The sequence below is a fragment of the Bombus fervidus genome, chromosome 11, assembly GCF_041682495.2.
Source record: "Bombus fervidus isolate BK054 chromosome 11, iyBomFerv1, whole genome shotgun sequence".
Lineage (NCBI taxonomy): Eukaryota > Metazoa > Arthropoda > Insecta > Hymenoptera > Apidae > Bombus > Bombus fervidus.
This window is the reverse complement of record NC_091527.1, coordinates 1,321,611-1,338,833: the sequence shown is the minus strand read 5'-3', so window position 1 is coordinate 1,338,833 and position 17,223 is coordinate 1,321,611. Positions and strand designations below refer to the sequence as shown.

The 17,223-nt window shown below is 37.6% G+C and overlaps 1 long non-coding RNA gene across 4 annotated transcripts in view; it reads left to right on the top strand.

The window, feature by feature from the left end:
- The first annotated feature begins 5,856 nt into the window (after positions 1 to 5,856).
- The window catches only part of LOC139992579 (uncharacterized), a 222,444-nt gene continuing 211,077 nt past the window's right edge, over positions 5,857 to 17,223 (top strand). For all 4 annotated transcript variants that reach the window (XR_011801147.1, XR_011801145.1, XR_011801146.1 and 1 more), the window contains exon 1: positions 5,857 to 6,903. This is a non-coding gene — a long non-coding RNA (uncharacterized lncRNA). The remainder of the gene's footprint in view (positions 6,904 to 17,223) is intronic.

Below are 17,223 nucleotides of genomic sequence, written 5' to 3'. Positions count from 1 at the left end.
TTTCCGTACGCTTGACATGCGGCTCTCTTCTTATATAATATTTTTAACGTATTTCCGCGAGGCGTGCACGTTTTACGCACTCTATCGGATATCTCGAAGGCGATCATAGAATGTCAATAGTCATAATATCAATATCTCTTTATAAGGGCTAGTAGGCACGAGCTCATAAGCCCCGACAAGCAAATCTCGCGAGAGCACCTGCCGGGTTGACACTCTGCAAGTAGAGTGGATAGCTCATCTCTTTTCCTCTCTCTATTTCTCTCTACCTCTCTCACGGTCCATCGTGCGCGTTAAGATGGTTCCACCTTATAATCTTCGAGAAACCTCTTCCTCAGGCGAGTATATACATACTTGCGGCAAAATGTATTCTTGCCTTTATTCACGGGAGAAAAAACACTTACCGCCATCTGGCCCCGGTGATGCCTTTCTTGCCAACGGAAATAAACCGATCCGAAAGGCAACGAGCTCCGAGAGTTTAAGGAACTTAAATCAATAAACCATGTGGACACGTGAAATTGTAACTTATGTTACACCATTTACCGGACCATTTTTATTCCATGCCCCGGTGTACGGAAGGTATCGTAGGATATCGAAGGAAATCGTGGAAACGGTCTTTCCCTTCGATCTTTATTGAATTTTATTCGATTTAAAACGTGGAAGCATTCGGTATATTCCTCTTTCCCGTAAGCGAAGGCAGTAAGAACGAATCGCAAGGATAACATTTTTCAACGTTTTTTTCCTCCTTCGTTTTTTGTTTTATAGATATGGTACGGTCTTGGTTGTATTTTAGTAAAATGGGATAGATGGTTTTATATCGCGGCAAAAAGGCTGTCAAGTCGGGATAAATAAACGTGGTGTTCGATCGACAAAGCCGGAGTCGATGCTTCTATATTGATTCTATCGAACGATGATAGTAACAGACTCGTTCGAATTATTTCCATCTCTTGTTATCGGAATTGAGGCATTTGGATATTGTCAGATTTGAAATGCTATCATAATGTTTCTCGAGCATCGTGACTAGCTTCGATTTTTCTGATTGTTTATATATTTATAAACGAGAGCTTGTTAATATCCGATGTATGATATAAAAAAACTGGTAAACGTGGAATTATGAGAAGTTATTAATTGGGTAAACTAATTACAGTGAAAACGAAAAAGAAAACAATATTCAATTAAACGATGCTTAACTAAAGTTGTTTACGAACGAACACGATTATGTAATATCGGTTTGCGAAAGTCTTAAATTACTGCTTTACATTACTTGAATCAATTTTTAATCGAGATACTCTGCGTAAGAGTGACGACGTACTTAATATGAGTAATTTATAGTTAAAGTGAAACTCTAATAAATTCACTCTAAAGTTAAACTCTAATGGACATAAAATTCGAAATTTCGCCCATTAGTCGAAGAATAAGGAGAAGCTAAAAATTACCCTTATAATTCCTCATTTTAACATACTTTGATGTAGCACGAGAACGTAACCATTAATATTTGTTTCCTGCAAAAAGAATTGGAACTATATATTCTCTGCATCTAATATCAAGAACGAAAGACATCCTGACGATAAAGAAATAATTAGGTACCCTAAATTCTTCATCACTTGATTACATTTATCAAGGGGCCAAAACTACAAAACCTTACATAAAAATTACAAATACGCTTAAAATACAAAGTCGACCTTAAAGAAGATCGAAATTCTAAAATAATAAAAGCAGAGAAGGATCAGAATTCCAATAATAAAAGCAGAAGAAATCCAGAATTTGAGTAATAAAAGCAGTCACGCGGAGAAATAATTAAAGGTTACGCTTCGCAAATGTTATCACGGGGTTGATTATCCGCGACAACATGCAGGGTGAAAATACATATTCACTCCGACACTCTTATCGATGTGTACACACAGCAGGTAAAGCAAGATGATATCGCGATCTTCGCTCTCCTCGATCCACTCAGCGGGTAGAAGTGCATGCATTTTCATAAGCCGCGACAAGCAAATCTCAGTGTATTCGTGGAGACGGATGGAAGTCTCCGCGACTCTCCTACGCGCTGACGCGATGTAAGTACGTGCCCGGGATATCTGGGCGTTTCGCGAGAGAAACCCCAGTTTGGGTGGATCGCAACCACTGATCGTGATACTTCGCTAGTGTGACACGTGTAATCCGAACGACGATTTATTTATACGTGTTTCGCGCTACTGGTGCGTCATTCGGTTTCTTTCGCGGATCTGTCAGCCCATGAATAAAAACGAGACAGTTGGACGTGGATCGAGAAATCAGATCTCGGTTTCTTGGGAGACTAGTTACAAGTTTCGAAATTTCTTTTTGAAGGATCGGGGGAATTGCAGATAGAGCAGATTGGTTGATGGAAATACCTCGATTAAGATAGCGAAGAATTTTAAATCAAGGATGGTGTAATGGATAAGGAAGGCTATTTATAAAGATTCTTTGTTTTAATCGTTCCCTTTTTTTAACTGCTTTGTTAGTATCACAAAGTGCGTAATTCCAACTATTTTTCTTCGTATTATAGTTCAAAAATATTAACATTTCTACCTGTAGGAGTCAATAGTAACAACTATTGAACAGAACTGAACTAACAGAATGTATATCGCTTGACTGCAAGCAGCCCAAAGTTAAAAGCTCATGTACTAGTGTCAATTGCGAATTATCAGGTTTATATTGCCTTATTTTGTTCTTTTTTTTCTCAAGTAATTCTTTTCCTTGAGTAACATTATTTATAATTGACGGAGCATTATGTACATATTAATTAGTAAAAAAATAAATTAAAAGTAGGAAACATAGTGGTCCCTGTTTGGAAGAATGGAATTCTTCATGCAAATTTTTACGGAATAAACATTGCACATAGTAAATATTTACAATTTATTATAGTGATGGATACATCTGGACATAAAGTTTAACAGAACATAGCATTACGATTTAATAATGCATATCTACTGGATGAAAATCTGATTTCGGTTTGACTCTATGTCAGAATTTGTGACTTAAATTCTTTTGCATTTAAAAATCATTTCTCTCTTATTAACTTCTTAATGCATTATTTTTAATTTTTATAATAACGATCTTTTCGTCTCTTTCGTAGTCTTTTTCGTAACTCAACGTTAATTAATATTCGATACAAACTGTAAAAAACGATCTTGCACCGTTTATGGATGCCACACGATAAATACTTAAAGTAAAATTACCGTCTCTGGAAAATATACCGCCAGATTTTTACCATACATCAGCTTTTATGGTTACACGACTACAGTCGCGCCAGTATCTATTTCACCGCTACGCAAATGGTATTTGAACTTAACACAGTCGCACGTCAAGCGACATGAAAAACATGTACAAACGTTGTTACGGTAGGAGAGTAGATTTCACGATTCTACGGTTTGCCAAGAATTTTCAGGCGAACGACAGGCTTTGCGAGACAGCACGGGAAATTCGCGAAAGAACGGATCCGTGTTTTACGCTCGAGGGCGTTGAAAACGCGTTGGGTAAGGAGTTAATGAAAATACATAGCCCCCAATAAGACAAAATAATCGCTCGTTCAATTCGTTTGCTCCTCGAGCATTCCTTTTCCTACTTGTTCCTTTATAATTCTAAATTGTGCAATAAAATCCTCGTATTTATTTTTCTCTCTTTCCCTCCTTGTTTCAGTTTTACATACAGTATTGTGGAAGTGCTTAGGCCATTTGTAATAGCGATTTGGTAATAATAACTAGTGACGTTTTTAAGAAATATTTCTACATGGAATGTTTATACACAAACGAATCTTTAGATAGATACTGCCTTTGTGACATCATTTGGTTGTAGCCTTTTTCGTTACATAAATTGTTTAGGAATACTTCGATAAATAAAATCGCAAATTAAATTTTACTTAAGCTTCGAAACACGTATAAAACAATTTTAGGAATTGAAAGAAATTTGTAATAGATTGTTTGAAATATTAAAAAAGAAAAAGAACAGATAACACAAAATGAATTTGTGCAAAATTGTTTCACAAAATTTCAGAAAGAATTCTTTGTATAGAATATTAATTATTTCAAATTAATCAATCGTTTCCTAAATTATCAATTCTTGCGTTAGACACTTGTTGAGAAATGACGACAAATTTAAAAGAACATTCGAGTATCTATATATTCAGTCATGAAGACAAAACATTTCCGTTTGGCAAGTGGCCTGAGACCTTTGTACAGTACTACGTTCCCACCTTTATTTTCTCATCTCCATTTTCACAAGCACTTTTTCGAAAACACGCATTACATCGTTTTCATCTTAATTAGAACGAAATCGTGACTTTTACGTGTGATAAAAGCAATGAAATATAAATAACTTCAAAAAAAAAAAAAAAAAAAATCTGTAATTTCTAGCACCATTGCCCGACCGAATAATTTTTCGAAGGTTCTTTTAATGTTACAAGGACACAATGACGCGTCGCGAACCCCTTTTTGGTCGCATTAATAGCGGCATTTCGGTTCGTGGTGTTGTACGATAAAATAAAACATTTCGCGAAATAACGAGGCCACTGATGCGTCCACAAAAAATATACATACCTATACACATGTAAAGGTATGTATATCAAAGTGCGTATGTATGCACCCTTCCGTCGTGCTGCCATCATGAACGAACATCGGTTTAAATTGAACACATGTTTTGCATTAGCGGTGCCATTTTCGGTGTATACGATTTCACGAAAAATCTACATTTTCGAACACCTCGATACATTACCGCATCGAATCTGCGCTGGGTTATTCGACGGAACGTCGATCGGCGACGAAACGTTTCCCGTTATCTAAACTGAACCACCGGTTCGTTGGAATTTGACGAATTACGTTCATTCGACGAAATTGATCTTGCCTCGTTCAGAAAGCTTCAATGAAATAGGTTTAACTCGATTGGTAAATTACTGCACATTCTTGTCGTTTTTATGAAATTCATTCAAAGTGATGATAATGTTGGATAGGGAGAGTTAATGATTGGTTTGTAATTAATATTGATGCATAGCAGTGTTTAGATGCACTGTTATTAGTAATACAGTTAATCATCTCATATGTTAGGATACTAATATTCAGACATTTCTCTCCCTATTTGAAACCTATTCATTCATTAAGAAGCCTACAATTAGTCGATTATTTTCCAAATTTCGCTCAAACAAGATATTCTAAGCTGAACTGATAGTATGTAAATAACGTAAAACAAGCGAAGGCGGTACTTCGTAATATTTATTATTATACGTATCTGTTAAAATTCTTTGTCCCTAATTCCGTTACAAAAAACAACCAGCATACTCTTCAAACTTGATTAAAAAAGAAACTCTCGAACCTCGCGTAAAGGAATATTTTTGAAAAATCCCTTAGCACCATCTAACCCATCCTATAAGAAATCTCATAACGCAAATTAAAACAGGTAAGAGTCTATAACACTTCTCGTTGTACGTGTTCTCCATTATAATTATCCCATTAAAGCTATCAAAACCTCCATCAAAATATAATCCAACGAAAATCACCCGAAATCTAAATCTGCACAAAACAACAACTTTGAAAAATCGCCTGGAGTAGATACTCGATTTCGCAACGTGATCTACCGAGCGAGACGCAGTAGCATTCCCGTGCTTGGACACTGGGTGTCGTGCGTGGAGTTGAGCACATGCATCCTCGAAAGCCGCGACAAGGAAATCTCGTGGCTGGAGGCGGTTGGGGCTGGCCGTGGGCCCATCGGTCTCTCGGTGGTCGCGTCCTCCGGCTGTCCGCGTTCGTGGCTGTTCGGCCCCATTCGGGCTTTTCCGGGCGCGCTCCATCGGGGAGGCGGCGCGCGCCTCGTGTCTCACGGAACGCGTCTCTCAGTGATTACCGAGTAGTCCTTGCGACACGACCTAAGGTTTCCTTTGCTACTGATTCGACAACAGGGGGTTGGCCGCGCGCGCGCCACACGAACACCGAGCGAACAATATAAGTATCGCTGCGCGAAATCGCTTCCTTTATCCAGTACTGGTCGTCCTTCACGGTTAAAACAGCCGCAAGAGTGAAAGAAGTCGAGCGTATACGATCGCGCGCCAAATTGAGTCGAATTGGAATATACACAGTGATCAAAGTGACACATCAGGGAACACTTGTTCGTTATACTTCTTCGTGTTACCAGAATGAAGTTTTTGTCAATGTTTCTATAAAGATAAAGGGAAACGTGTATGATCGAATTGGTCATATTGACTAATAATATCAAGGTTGATCGACGGATTTGAGTTGATTAATTTGTTGCATTAAAGGAATGTGGTAGGAATGGTGATCAGGTTCCGCTAATATCGCGCTGTCTCGCGAGACAATGGATCTGTCGCGTGGCGAGGGTCGATGGACAATAGGCCCGGTAGCTTGACGGGTCTTGTGACAAGCTACTCGGGCGACGGATCGCGAGGCTACTATGTGGTACACACGCGCGTTAATCGCGCGAGATCGATCTTTCCAACTTTTCAACAAGTTGTAACGCATCAGGTACGCCGGTTAATCCTTCCCTCGGAGAACGATTATCCGTATTCGAATTCAGATTGTGCTACTTGTGTATGCGTGTGTACTCGAAAGAAGCGCGGACGGGGGTGGAGTATTTTATCGATACCCTTCGTAAGACCTGGAAGATCGTAGAACGATGTTTATGTTCTGGGTTTTAGTGAATCGTTGGTGAAAGAAAAAGTTTCTTGGTGACTTTCGATAGCGAGCAAGGTTAACGAGTTGTTAATTGATCAAAGAAAAAACAATTTTCGACAACGTTCTTCGAATCGGCAACCCTTAGAAACCATTAGAAAACCTTGGAAACAATTTCTTTGGTGAAAATTGTGTAACGTGGTTCGTCGATCGTCGAAGCTTCGATTGTTGCAGCGTTCTCAGAGAAGCGATTGACTTTGGAAAGGAACAGGTAAGCACGCCTCCAGAGATCTCTGGGAATTTGTGGGTGAACACTTCACTCGTTTCGTGTATTTCATGATATAATGGGGTACTCGAGGGAACACGAGTGTTACTCTTTTGAATTTTGTGGTGTATAGGGATGAAAATAAGTTTGTTCTTTGCGATAAATCTAGTTGGTTAGGGATGGTCACGGACATCGTCAACGTTCTCCAGATCCGTCGGATGTTCACGTTTCTTGTTCTACTTATTGGAATGATTCCTAAGAGCGGTAGCATAAAATATAAAAATATCAGGAGACGAACGTTAGAACTGTCGAACTTAACGTTATCATCATTCTTTCATCCACTTATTTAGTGAGATAATGAGAAGATATTGCGTCTTTTCACTTTGATAAGTGGAGGTATAATTGAAATAACAACGCAAATCACTTTCATAACAACCTTTCCAAAATATTTTAGGATATAATGAGAAGTTATTGTATCTTTTAACTTTGATCAATGCTGACACAATTGAAGACTTCATCGAAGCTGTTGATTCTACTCTATTTTCGCAATTTCCCCTTCTATTTGCATGGCAATATAATTAGAAGATATTTGATGTTTCGGAGAATTCTCAATGGAATCTCCTCTGTCTGTATGTGGGTGGAATAATAGTTGGACCACGATGTTAAGAATAATTAATAGCTTTAACTAATAAGAGAAATACATGTTACTATTTAGTCGTTTAATTAAGCAAGATGCATAGATTGTTCGGAAAGGTTATTTAAGTATTAACGCTACAATAGTAGTTTTCGTTTCCTATGTATCGAGCATAACAAATTTCAATTTATTCTGTCAGTCCTTTGTTCTTACATTACTAATTGGATGTCTCTAAAGTAGAAACTTCTAATCATAATCATGCAATTAAAAATTAATATAAATCAGTACCATATTAATTACAGACACAACTAAAAGTATAAAATCTAAATAAAGACTTGCTTTAACTATTAAATATTATAACCTTCACCTTGTTTAACAGTTATTAAAGTTCATTTATTAACGTGTAAAATAACAATAATTATCTCATAGCAAAATTTCACAAAAATATTTGAACTTAAGAGAACAATATCTGACAAACTGTAGAATATTTTAATATTTTAAAAGAACCCCGTTTTGCTATTCAAGTAAGACACACTATAATAGAGTATACTAATTTTACGGTGAAATTTGGAAAAATTTTACCTTAATGAAAATAGCCTTGCCACGACGACTCATTATACCTGCATCATGCGTATTTCGTACATTTCTATGACTTGAAGTTTCCCGTAAACACATAATTATTCGTAATATTAATATAGTCATTAGTTCAAGTCATCAAAGACTTTGTCTCATTCGGATTATCTGATACTGATAATTTTCAATCGCGACGATTATTAGATCGAATTGGCATTAATCACCGGAGTCTTTAACGTCACGAGCCCGCATCGTTATCCGTATCAATTGTAATTGTTAAAACAGGAAAGTTACTTCACCCGCTTCATTGTCGCAAAATTTCGAGCAACGAGAGTCGCTCATTTATCGTATTATTATATATACTACCCTTTAACTATGTGCAAAATTCGAGTCAAATTACTAGCTAGAACGTCGCGCGCATCGTTCTCCTCGTTAGAGGAGAGCAGCTCACTAAGAACTCTGTTGTGCTCTTGGCATCTGTGGTTCGGAATCCACTTAAAACTTCGAATCCCCGGATAAGTGACCACGGTGGTCGATGTCAGCTAATACGAAGACGTGTGTACACCAGAGGAAAATAGTGATAATGGATTAAAAAAGTGGTTATGGTTATTATTACACTACGAATGTCTGTAATTGTTGGAATTTTAAGAGCACAAAAATGCATAGAATATACACAATTCACGGAATATCCAAAATAAGATAACTTACAAGGTAATTTAGGTAAAGCTATTGGTAGCGTGAAGGTGCAATGACAAGATATGTAGTTTTCTTGATCCTCCTCGGTGTATAGATGATTAGAAATTGTATTAGAAACTCTATTAGAAATTTCGAAACTGATGAAAAATTTCCGTGCCTAATAGATGACAGATTTATGACCATCTCGTTAATAACAAAAATACAAATATCTTATATTTATTATCGTATCAAGCGAAGATGGGCCCATTACGTCGCAAACCAATCAAATCTATCTTTCTTCAACTAGCCTCCCACCCAGTCTCGTACAGCCTTGCATAATATCGAATACGCTAAACAAATTCCTGTCTAAAGTTATATTTCTCCAATTCCTGTCATAAAATTATAAAATTTGATAGAGATACTCACAGCCTATTTATCACCCACAAAGCAACGAAATGACAAAGGCAGCAAAATTTCCGCGAAATCGAATTGCAGAGAGAACGATGGAACGAAGGAGAAGCTGGCGATGAAGAGGGGAAGATTTTGTGAAAACCCGGTAAGAGAGAATCGGGAAAACTTTAATTACGGAATTATTCGGGAGTTGGTGGAAATGCCTGTCCGAAACAGAAGGCTTTTCTCAATCAAGGCGTCGTTAATGGAGTAAGATCAGGTTGCCGGGCTCGTTTGCACAATAAGGTGTCGATCAGTCGGAAACAATCATCGCGAATAATAACAGCGAGTAGCGAGAAGCGTGTTCTGTTCGATGAGAAGTGCGAATTGTGGCGTCGGAGTCGTTGGTGGCGGTAGGGATGGTAGTTCGAGGCGGTGGTGGCGGCGAATTGAATAAGGAAGAATGGCTGTAATTCACGTCGGTCTTTCTGACGTCGCTTCCGCTTTTCTGTCGTACTTATTCATTTTTACAGCAGTTGTGTCTGATGCGGCGCAAAAGATGCTCACGACCCAGTTTAACAGAGCCGACGAGCGGACGATGTAATTATGATTTAGAGTGGTCGCGCAGTTTTTTTATTCTTTTTCTCTTTTTCTACGCTTTCCCTTTTTTTTTTTTTATTATCCTTCTGACTCCTCTCCTGCTACCCTTCTGGCGTTCCACCGCGAGGTTGCACCGAGAATGGAAGATGTCTTTCCGAGCGTGACAACGAAACTCGCGACAAAACCTTGCAAATACCGTTGTTGCATCCAGTTCATACGAACACTCTTGCTGTTTGAACGTTTTTATTTTTATTCTTTCCTCGTCGTTGTTGCAGAATTGTTTGACGTTTGCACAAGCTTTTTGCTTTTTTGCGCTACGCTGGGCTTCTCTTTGCGTCCACGTCCATGTTTCGACGAAAATTTTCAGCCATGTTTCGGTGCGTCGTTTGTATAGATATTGGATCGCCGCATTCGTCATGGGAGAAGTGGATTTAATATAATAGATTTCGGCGTCTCTGAGCTTGGATTTCGATGGCGCGGTATTTAGACAGTAATTATAGTTGAAACCTTAGAAAATGGAGAACCATCTCGGGTTTCTGGTCCTCGTACAAGACCCTTAAGGCTCGTATTGTCCTTTGACCCTTGTTGCGGTTAATTTAAGGAAATTAATTCTTCACCATCCAGTAGGGGAAATGACGCGTGGAATTCAGTGGAACCTATTTCGTGAAAATACAATTCGCATTAATTCTCCCAAAGGTTTCTATGAAACAAATCACTTGAAGGAGAAAAACGATTAAAACAATAGATAAGAAACTATTTACCTAATGAAACCACTGTGCTCAATAACGAAGTTTCGAAAAAGGAGAGACGTGTTTAAATTAATCGAAAGTAATTTCAAGAAACAATTACTCGAACTATTCAAACAACTTTCGAAAGAAACAAGGAGTTCCAATCGTTTCCTTTACTTTGCAATTATCGGATCTCGACAAAAATCGACAAAAGGTGTCATTTTGAAGATTATTCACCGAAATTAACATTTCAATTAATATTCCTCTTAATCCGAGATGTCGGTAGATAAATAATCAGCAAATTTACGCTGTCACGGTCGATAACGCGACTGCATGGCATCGTTACTATTTCGATATTTACCTGTCCCAGTGAAACTGTAGTCAGATAATTCCAGTACTTTTAAATACAGAGGCTTCAATTAATAAACGAACATACGTCGTTATGTCGAACGTTCGATAACCGATATCTTATGGTTAGACTGCGGAATTTTATGCACTTATAGGAAATTTGAAAGCGCAAAATTGCACAAGATGCGCATAACTTGAAAAGGCGTATAAATTATCCGAAATATAGTACACTTTATAATATTTGTCAAGTAAAATAATTTCTACCGAGGTCTTGCTTTTTAAATTATATGTTCAAAAACATGAAATTGCATAAAAATTTGCAATCTACTCTTGAGTAAATGTTGTTTCACCAAGAGCCTGGCTACGCAAATTTCATAAAGAAACAGACGCTCGAATAATTTTCTGAATTGGACAACTCCGTGTGCGATTCAATGGCGTAGCGTTTTTCGAAAAGCGACATTAACTCGTAAGAAAACAATTTCGCCAAATTGTTCGACGTTTCTGTTTCCAAGTTCGCAGGTTGTGCGACATCAGAAAAGTATCACGATACCAGGAACCGTTATAGTAGAGTCGAACGAAGGCAAATTAGACACTTGTCGCTGGTTAACCAGCAATTTTCTTAAAAGAGGCTCGCTATCGAGGAAACAATTTAGCCCGTCTGTGGACGCAAATAAGAAGGACTCGCTCCATTCGAAGGACACAGTCGTTTGTCGGTGCAATTCCACCTGCCTCGAATCCATTGTGAACCCCGTGATTTTCAGCTGTTGATTTTGCGTTCGAGCGTGTCAGATCAAAAATGGTGAACTGCTATTCTTTTTTTTTCTCACGTGTATTTATTATGATTCTTGTGATTTGAGGATATCGTTTGTGGTTTTCTTTCGATGAAGATTTTACACTTATTGTGTAATCGATTGGTCAATCTTTTTCAAGAAAGATGATTTCGTGCGAATCGTTGAGCCTAGTATAAAGTTTTTGTTAGCGTGTAGATAAGATCGTCAAAAATACTGGCGAAAGTATTATCAAATCATTAAGAATGTAATATTGTTTACAGTAATGAAAAAGTATTAGCTACTAACACGGGAACCCCGCTGATCGATTCACGCCAATTTTAATGAAACTTTTCATATGTGTTTTTTATTTTATAATAAACAATATAATTATATATATAATATTTTATAATACAATTTTATGATATAGTACAATTGGACCTACCTAAGAATTTAGTCGCAGTTTGTTCGTGCCCGTTATTAAAAGAGAAATCAACCCTTTTATTCGAGCCAGCCCTTCTATGTAAGTGCTTATAAATCGTGAACGACAAAAGATATCAAAAAGCGGTTGAAATAAAAGTCATACCGTGTGTCGAGATTCATAAAGCCGCGCGAGAGTTGTTTTTTTTTCGAAAAACTGATTTTTTACGATGATGACATAAAAAATAACTCTTCCAAGAAATTTTTCACACAGATTTGTAAGTTTCAAGATACGATATAACTTTTATTTAAACCATTTTTTCATATCCTTTGTCGTTTACAATTTATAAGGACCTACATATACGGGCCGGCTTGGATAAGAGGGTTGATTTCTGCCTTAAAGTAAAACACGGGCACGAACGAACTACGACTAAATTCTGAGATAGGTTCAAAGAACACTTGTGCAAAGTTTCATCAAAGTTGGTGTGTATCGGTCAAGGGAATACCCTTGTAAGAGCGTAATATTGTTGAATGTACCGAAGTATTATTATAAATGTGATATTTTTTAAAATATTGAAGAATTATTTAGAATATAAAACAACTAGACTGCGAATGTTTATACATTAAAAAAAATTTAAGTTGCAAAAATGCATGACGTAATACGAGAATAATGCATAAAATATACAAAGTAAAGCATACACGTGGCAATATTTAAAGTGAAACGAGTCTCTGCATATGTTTCATTTTTTAAATCACTCTCGTAGAAGTATGAATTCGCATCAACATCCACAGTCTAACAATAACTACTCGTATTTATAACCCTATACAAAGCACCTTACCCTTGTCAACCACGACAAATAAATCACTCTCATAAGCCGATGACAGAGAAGAGAATCACGTCGTTTCTACGCCCTTCATTTATATTCCTTTTAATATTCGACGAACGCGTTGGCGAATTTGAAGCACGTCCTGCGTGTGCTGTTAGCGTGCCAAGGTTCGCGAAACGTAGTCGACGACTGTTCGGAACAACGGCTGGCCCGAATTCGTGAATGAGAATTGTCGTCGGAAAGCGCATTAAAATTCGAAGAATATTCATAAAGCGCGCGCGCGCGCGCTCCAGTGAACGAGCGCACAGCCGCAAGAGTGCGACGTACAAAAGACGGAAACCCAGCTCCCAGGCTTTTCCTGAGGCCTGAAAGACTGACGTTGCATTTGGGGAGTGCATATCTGGTGCAATCGAATTCCCGTGGCCGTCGCCGTCGGATTCGCCTATTGTCAAACCAACCAGCCCCTCTCTCTGCTCTCCTGCTACGCCCCTTATTGCGCCAGCACGTTTATGGGACAGAGAGATCGGGTGAAGAGAGGATCGTTAGGGTTCAATCTCTGAGCCCCTCGAACTGACCGCCGAATAGTTGCGCGCGCGTCGATGCATTTACATGGAAATCTCGAAGCGGTCGCCCCCCTCTCTCTCTCTCGCACTCTCTTTCTCTCTCTTTCTCTCTCTGGTCGATTACATTCCGCGCATTATGACGGTTCGTCGTCCATCCTGATCTCTCTTAAGAATTCGAGGAATTTTAGTGCAATCCGTGCTTCAGAATATTTTGTCAATTGAGTAGGATTCTGTTCTTTGGTTGACGGAAGAAGGTTACTTTGTGTGAGAAATTTGGTACGTAAATATTTTGAAATAATCCGTGAAATTCTTGCGAACTCAGGTTTCTCTACGCTTTAATATCATTATTGTAGTAGTGAGAGCATAGTTGCTGGTCGCTAAGCGATCTTTGTATACACCACATACGTATCATTGTCAAAGAGACAATGTTACAAATACTATTTTTTAAATGCATATCAGAAATTTATGTTTTATGTCATCTTCTTAAAACAAATGAATTTGAGGTAATAGCAAGTCATTCGTATACTTTCGTAATGAAATTAAGAAATTGATAAAAAACGAATGTGATCAGACAGGCTTTTCGAGAGGCTTGTATTACAAACGACTCGTTCCAAAACCACATTGACCAACTCTACATGTAAATTGGTAACTAGTTATACGAATTCTACTGTATAACGGTTTATACATGTATATGGAAATCTCGCGTTTATAGCTAAATTCTAGTTGAAGATCTCAAATTTTCTCACCTAGAGAAGCGCAAGAATCATTTCGAACAGAAGAAAGGTTATACTAACAAAACGCCCTATCACATAAACATTGTGTTCACGTTTGTTAAATTTTAATATGGCCAAACTATCGAACAAAAAGCAAGCCTTGACGCTTTTTCGAAATCGGTATCATCTGATAGTATCGTCGGTCCCTAAAACCTTGGCTATGCCGAATTTCCCTGGCAACCTCGTACACGCGGCAAACCCAACCTCCAAAGGGTCTTGCGTTGAATGTGAAAAAAAGACCAGCGAACGACGCGACCGTTTTCGAAAAGCGGCCTGGCGAAAAACCAGGACGCGATTACAACGAATGCATAACGTCAGCAGGCGACACATAGGGGAATATAAAAAAAAAAAAAGGGGGAGAAAGAATGGAGAGAGAAAGAGAGACATCGTCTCGCAGCAGCAGACTGTAATGGGTGTGCAATCGCTGTTGGAACTGAATACGAGACCTTGCATGCGCGAGAAAGGAAAATCAGCAGAATGGAATTGGTCTGTGTGTGTGGGAGTAAAACATTGAAAGAAAGAAAAAGGAAAGAGAGAAGCGTATGCGTTTGGGGGTTGTGAAACGCGTGAAAGGGCGAAAGATGGCGGCAGTGCAGGGGAGTCGGATGGGATTGGTGAACATGAATGGTGGCGCGATCGAGTGAAATTTCACGTGTTAACGTTTGCAAGCTCGATATCAACGGGCGCTGTATTCGCGATATTGCGCCACACACGAAAAGAAACACGTTTCAACGAAGGACTCGGTGCGCCGTGAAGCTCTCGCGAATCTTGCGATAACGAGTTTTCAACTTAGTTTTTGTCCCAGACGAGTTACCCGCTCGAATCGAGAACCATGCTGTTGGTTAAGAAGCAGCTGAGTTTGAGGGTAGGTGATGAAGTAAAAGGATAGGAGACGATGGGAATTTTCGTTGGAGAAATATTGCTTCTGAAATATACATTTACCGTTGTGGTAGGATAATAGGAAAGATATATTTCGATATTTTGATTTTGTTAGGAGAAGTAATTGACTTGAAGAATTTTGTTATCAATATCTTTACTAAGTATTTACGAACAGTTTACTGTAGAAACGTGGAAAAAATGTTTTGATAAAAATCCTGAACAATTTTCCTGAATATGTATTTACATGATCGTTATGAAGAACAACTGTTGATTCCAAGAATTTCGTAGATCTGAAAAAAATTAAAAATAGTGAACAGACAGGTTTTTATGAATAGCGTGTATGCAGGGAATATTTGGGTGATAATTAGACTGTGGATATTTATACATTTATGGGATATTTATGTGTAAAAAATATATAAATAGCATAAACAATTTTCTAATATTATGAGTATTTTTCCCTTATCATAACAAGCTCCATTTATTCAATTTTATTCCTTATTCCGTCGGAGTTGTTCCTCTTGAGAAAAATGATTTTACCTCATACTCGGACGATAATCGAAGGATTATTTTAATTCTTGTTGGACGATTCGATTTTTGAGCTGAAAATTACGATTGGTGCAAAAGGTGGAAAAGTCCTCGTTGAATTTCAGATGGATTGCTCAATATTACAGATAGGTCACAACAGCGTTTCGTTTTTTGATTTAAATTACTAATTAGGATGCTGATCTTTTGCGCGCTTTTTCGATGATGCGTTTTATTTTCAGCTCTTTCATTCGCAATCCACCTCGTGTATCGGCGTGTCACAAATCGTTAACGCACAAAGCCCACTCGATCTTGCATTGATAGTTTTCAATTTACGTGAAACGTGTCCATCTCCATTGTCCGCAAACGCGAAATTTTTCCGGGAGAACGGTATCCCTTTTTTCAAATAGGATTTGACTTTCAGGATGCTTTTCTTTAATTATTTGTCGCCATTCTTCTCCGGTTAACAACATCTTTTTTCTTCAAGTAATGCATTTCCAAGCGAAAACATTACAGAATGCTAATTAATTAGTTCCTTATTATGCACGTATTGAAATGCAGCAAAAGCAGTTTTAACTACAAATATGTCAAGTAAAGGAACGAGGAGAGCTGTTAAATTGAAAAAAATTAATTAGTGAAAGAGGTAGAAAAAATTGAACAAGAAGAACAGATTATGCTACATCGTTCAAAGTGAGAATGAACTTCCACTGGCAGTCCTTCGTTACCTAACCCCAATCAATTAGCATCTGTTTAAGATTCTTTTTCCTTTTGAATTCTCCGAACGGATGTTTTTACACTTTCCGCGAACCCTTTTATAAGTTGAGCCCTCGTTTAACATCAAATTCAGAATCGACAAAGAAACTTTCGTTGCATTATTAGATATTCAATGAAATACCTATTACAGTATGGCAAATCGAATGAACCCGAATTAGATTTTAATCGAGCCAAATCGAATTCTACTTTCAATTATAATTTTGATCTTTTACATTTACTAGATACCGAATTTAATACTCTCCAGTTCTAAAAATAAGTTCTTATTCTACTTCTCTGAAATCTAATTTTCCTTATTCTTTAGTGTTTCAATATTCTCTATTATTACATGAAAATTTAAGAAACAGCAACGATGGTCAAAGCTGTTACAAAGAACATAAAGAAAAAAATAAGAAAAGTAAAAGTCATTTAAAAAAGCATAAAACTTGTACGAAAGAAATTAATACGAAAAGTATACGAACAAAAACTATAATGTAAGGAACAGTGTATACACAGTGACTACAAAAAAATATTTACACACATTTTCTAATGAAGACATTTTTTTGTCAGGCTCTTCATTTTATTTTCATAGTACCTACCACATCTTTTCAGTTATTTTTTGTGGATTGAATCGATAAAAGTTCGGAAAAATTTATCGTTACCTAAAATTTTCTTCCAATAAACGAAGTTCCCGTGAACGTAGTTCTACTGTAAATAAATAAAAGAATTACAAGATGGAAAATTCGATTACACCAATATACACCATACACCAATAACATTATTGGGAACAACGTAAAACTAAAGATCTTGACAGAGATCACATAGCACAATCGTTTAATCTCACGATGCAGATTTGGTATAAGGGACGAGATATCCG